Genomic DNA, 6,089 nt, shown 5'->3' with positions numbered 1-6,089 from the left:
TAACCGTTTTGTCGCTATGAACGATATATTCACTTTGTTAACGACACGAATTACCTGTAAGTTATTATTTAGTCATTTGTTTATTCATTCATGTTTCATAATGGCAGCGTAAACACTCTAAAAAATTAATGTTAAATAGCCCACAGGCTACGATTTCAACGTTTAATGCATTGCTGGATATTTATTGTTGTCTGTATATTTGACTAATGTACTAAATGGTATGCTAATAGCAGCCTATATTACTAAAAACTTTGTATAGGCTATCATATAGGCCTACCATTATTTTACAGGTGTTATATTAAGTCACGTGATAAATTAATGTCCTTTCCATGAATCAGTACTTCACAGACATCATCATGACATTAAAATAATGCTATAAATATGTAACATAAACTCCCCAATGTATTTGAAATGTATAATGTATAAAAAAATAACATTTAGATAAAATATGCTTACATGGAGGAACGTGATTATCTCTTTTAAAAACATAAATTATAAGTATACTTTTATAGGCTAACTAAAAACCATTTTACCAATACTGTATTGTTAAATGCAATAATACAGTAATAATCAGGTTGTCTTTTTGAAATATTTTGTAAATGATATGGTAATTCATACCACATCATTCCAATGTGGATGTATTGCCATCATCCACATTGGAGATGGGTTTTGTATGTATAGATGCTTTATGTAAGCACCTATCAGGTTTGTTTGTTTTGATTAATATTTTCCACACAAGCATCAGCTTGTTTTCAAAGCTATTGTTGGCTGTTGGAGCCAGTAGGCTTTATCTCGAGGGTCTGTGGTTTGTCCAGTCAGTTCTGACCCACTTATCACAGTCAGGGGTGTGTGATAACCCAGATATCTCAATGGATCCTTCTAGAATTCAAGCAATATCACAGTTCTAACAGACATAATTAAATATAGAAAGTAAGTATATAAAAATAATATACTATGAACACACTTTGGATGCAGTATGCAAATATTTCTTTGTGTGTATGAATTTTTGAATGGCGGATATTGTTCATTTTGATGTTATTAAATGATTCATTCAGCAAGTGTCCCCCAAAATGAGCTGGAAACCCCCATCGGCCTGAAGGACGGCACTGTCATCTGTAACTTGAACTCATACCCAGCATGCATCTCTCTCCCTTGAGACTGTGACACCATCGGTACTGAAAGACTCATACTCAGGGTTAAATGGGTTTAACCAGCAGCTTTGAGGAGCATCCAAAATCTTTACAAGGAGGACGCATGAGAGGGTTGCAGTGTCATGCTAGAGGTTGTATTTCCTCCTACCATGAAAGATAGATATAGGCCATATACTGTATGGTTCCAGATCCGTTTAGTAAACAAACCTTTTTAAATACAGTTCAAACTTCTAAAAGTCTATCTAAAAAAATTATTTTCTTCGATTCAAAGGCTTAAGTGCTATGCCCAAAGCTCCACTCTAGACCTACAAGGGACAGCCCGAAATAGCGTCCCACCTGTGGGCAGAGATCAGAGCTAGGGGGACAGCTAGCATGCTAAAACTCATGGCTTCTCTCACTTATTGAGCACCACTGAGTGGTAATGTGTCCATATAATTGTTAGTCTGATCTTACACTCTAAAAAATGCTGGGTTAAAAATAACCCAAGTTGGGTTGAAAATGGACTAACCTAGCATTTGGGTTGTTTTAACCCAGCAATTGGGTTGTTTAAAGCAAACATTTAACCCAACCGCTGGGTTAAAACAACTGAATTGCTGGGTTAGTCCATTTTCAACCCAACGTGGGTTATTTTTTACCTAGCATTTTTTAGAGTGTAACATGGAGATTTATACTGTATTCTAATGTTTTAATGCCCCCCCCCTCCATTTATTTCATTATTTTCATTTATTCATGTCATTTTTTTTATATTGCCCATTTTAGTAGGCTATACTGTTTGTTTAGGTGAGATTCACAACAATGAAAGACTTTCAAATGGAGAAAAGGCTTCATACTGCAATAAAGGTGGTATAAATAGCTCATTTACTACAGCAGGACCTCTCTGTACAGGTGGAGCAGAGGCAGTCTGGCAATTCCTCAACGTGTGACCCGTGACACTTATTGGCCAGCTGCCCTTTGAAATGGATTATTATTGTGGATATTAGAACAGATCCAGCAGCAGCAACATTTTTCATTTGTTTACACTGTATCAAAACCTTGATTAACATTCACTGTTCAGATATTGGGAATGTCTTTACTGTAAATTTTACAGCCTGGTCTCATTGTTAATACGTAGGTGTAACTTTCAAAAACACAAAATGTACTTTTGTGTTTGGAATTGCTGAAACGTATATAATATGGATGTATTGGCAACATTTAAACATTGCATTATTACGTTTTTACAGCTACAAAATGTTAAAGGCACAATAAATAATAAAATAAACATTTTCATTTGGATTAAAATGTCCAAAAACCATTAGAACAATGTGATATATTTTTGACTTGTGTAGGCTACTTACATTATCTCTAATGTTTCCAAGAACGTTTAAATCCAGAGAAATAAGCTACTAGGAAAAATGACTTGGTTGTAATTGTAACAAAAATAAATTCTATATTTTCAAATCTATGTTTGGTACTTTACTTAATATTTTGAGTAACTTATTTAATATAATGTTGTTGTAAACACATGTTTTTTACTAAATTTTATTGAGTAAAATGGGCACAGTATTTTTTACGGTGTATTTAATCAGGACATGGACCGTGTCCATGCATTGCCTATCAATTACATCATACCTACGTTACACTCAATTTCCGGTATTATTTTGTAGAAACCATGTAAAAACCAAAGACGCTTTAAAGGGATAGTTCACCCAAAAATGAAAATTAGCCCATGCATGATTTACTCACCTCAAGTCATCTGAGGTGTATATGACATTCTTTTTTCAGACGTATAAAATTAAAATGTTCTGGCTAATCCAAGCATTATAATGGCAGTAATAGTTGCAGTAAAAATGCATCTGTCTGTCAAATAACGTGCTCCACCCAGCTCCGGGGTGTTAATAAAGGCCTTCTGAAGCGAAACGATGCGTTTGTGTCCTCATTAGTGCTTGCGCGGATCGGTCGAATGAGGCATCCACGTATATATATCTTTGATCGCGCTAGTATTTTGACCTTATTCACCGGAAGTTATGGCACTGAGAATACTAGATGACATTCGTCTGATAAGAGGTAAAAAAATTACATAAATACTGTTCGGTTTCTCGCAGAAACCGATCGTTTCGTGTCTTAAGACATCAGTGTGTCCCGCATGGTTTAATAAGGATTCGTATGTCTATGTGTTTTTACTCTCATTGCTCTCATACTCTAAAATATCCCCATTGACATGCATTATACGACTATCACACTGCAACAGTTGGAGATAAAAATCTTCATTTGTGTTCTACTGAAGAAACAAAGACACCTTCTTGCCCTGGGGGTAAGCAGATAAACATAAACATTTCGTTTTTGGGTGAACTATTCCTTTAATATATTATGTGTTTTATTAGACAGGTGAGCAACTGTTTGGATACATTCATCAACAGAAAACTAATCATTGTTGTATAGCTCAACACAGTAAGTCTTATTATTGAAATCTCGTTTTCTTGAAGTACCATGTTTTACCATGCCTAATATCAATCTAGCTTACTGCAACGAGTGTCTCATATTAACCGCAGAGTGAATGCACAGAGTAGCATTATAATAGAATTTTCAACACACTCAAATGTATCTAATATGATAAAACAGCTGTGTTACCCCACATACACATGACCGGAAGAAGCGGAAGTGTTCGTCTGCGGCATAATAAAAGCTCCCCTGATCTTGAGCCATGTGTCGCGCTTGTCTCTCATTAGCAATCACTCCAGCGGCGTCGTTCCACTCCAACAGCTTACAGCCCCACACTGCTTCATACCATAACGTTAATAAATCTTTAATACATTAGCTCATCCATGAATATGATTTCTGCCCGAGTCCCGTCGAATTCTTTTCCACCGGCTGAGTTGAACACAACAACTGCATGATTCCACGATCTTTAGCCGCCTTTAGTGAAACCGTTATCTTTTTGTTGTTGCAAGACAATGTTTAAAGCCGCAATGAAATGGAAGTGGCGACAGATCTTTCTTCCATATTGTGACGTACATCCGTGTGGAATAGATTATTGAAAAAAGAAAAAATGTAGGGCGTGGACTTGGTACTGTCCATCAGATTGGATGGGGGCAGATCTGAATAGGAGATTGCAAGAAAGGGGCGGGGTTTAGGCAGACAAAATGATTGGTCTGGCATACATCACCATAGAAAAGTACGTCGTTTAACCGGAATATCCAGTTATGACATTTTGAATCGTTCACAAAAAGATCAAGATTAATTTAGAAAATAAATAGGGTGAATTCATTTTTTTAATGTGGAAAAATTCCTCTGGATATTTTTAGGGACTATTAAACTGGATGGACAAATTATGGCGCCACTGACTGTGCATCATCTTGTGGCTCTTTTGCTCGACTTAAGGGATTATGAAAGGGAAATCCCAAAGACTATTTTCAGGTTAAATGGTTGGCCATCACAGGAAGAAAGAAAAAACCTAAGTGATGTGAAATGTCATTTAACTCTTTATTTCTTCTTCTCTTTATCTGTTTTCTTGTCTGCCTCACTTCCTCTCTCAACAAGTCAGCTGTTGGCCTAGCAGGGCATTTACTCTACTACAGGAACAGGTGCAGATCACAGCAGGACACTGGCAGGATGGAAAGTTTACAGTTGGTTTGAAAGAGAAATCGTAGCACTTGAAACACTTGTATTTCTTTCACAGTTGCTGAAATATGCAACATAACAATCCACTCAGGCCTTCTCCAGTGTTTCAGACCCTGAAATAGCTCAACAGGTTATAATATTCTTATCATTTTTATCTTTAGATCTAAATGAATAAATGATTGTTGTTAAAGCATTCAAGTAGAGTATTGTTCAAGGATCCTGTATTTCTCTGCTGTATTTCCTCTGCATCTCTGCTTAGCTGAAGTCTCCATTATCAGGTACCAGAGCCAAGCTAAATTAAGGCTTGTGACAAGCGAGAACTGGCTGGCTGCCCAGGAGCTGAGAGAAAATGTTGACTTATCAATCTCAAATAACTTTGCTATGATCTAAAATCCTGATCTGTGTCAGAGATCCCAAATAGAAATATGACATGTAGTTATTCCACTGAGTATTTATACAGTATTTATACAGTAACTAGTTGGAGTCTTGACTGTGTGCTCTTGGGACAAACCCTCAAGACCACAGAAATATGGACTTGGTCTGAATCTCAGTACTTTTTGTCTTGATCTTGGCCCCTAAGCTTATTAATCTTAGATAAAAGTAATCTCGGCTTGTGGAAAAGAGGTCTCCATAACTCCTGTCCTCTGATGGTCTTTCAGTCTGATTTTGGTCAAAGATGAATTTTTCAGTGATTTGTTGGTAACACTTTGCAATAAGGTTCTAATTGTAAACATTACTTAATATGAACTAACAACGAAAAATATATATTAATCTTAGTTAATGTTAATTTTTAACATTTACTTATTAAGATCAAACGTTGTATCTAATATTATTCAGTGGACCTAACATGAACTAAAATGAGCACTATTTGGGACTTTATGTAAAGTGTTAGTTTTTCAGTGTAATTTTAGAATGTCATATGCAGGACAGAAATCAGTTACCAGTGCATCAATGAACATGCCTTTAGGTCTATGTAGAGGGAAAGGTTTAAAGCTGTTTATTATTATGACACTAAATCATATTTGTAGCTGAGCTGCAGCAAATTACTCCCTCATCTGGTGAACTGTAGGAAATTCATCTCATGCAATTTGACCCCAACTCTTGATGCTTTATTGGACATCCATTAGGACTTTCAAAAGACCAGGCTTTAGGTTGATCTTTATTATGAATATTATTATGATATCAATGTTAAACACATTTAGCAAAGAGAAATATCTTTATTGTGAAATCTTTACAGATTTTTATAAAGTATCTAAATGTAAAGAATAACTTTTATATTGTTGTTAATATTAATATCTCTATTATTAGATGTAGCATTTAGCTTTTTTCATCATTGTGTTG

This window comes from Gobio gobio (genome assembly GCF_949357685.1).
Source record: "Gobio gobio genome assembly, chromosome: 10".
NCBI classification, from domain to species: Eukaryota; Metazoa; Chordata; class Actinopteri; order Cypriniformes; family Gobionidae; genus Gobio; species Gobio gobio.
Note: the sequence above shows the minus strand (reverse complement) of the source record.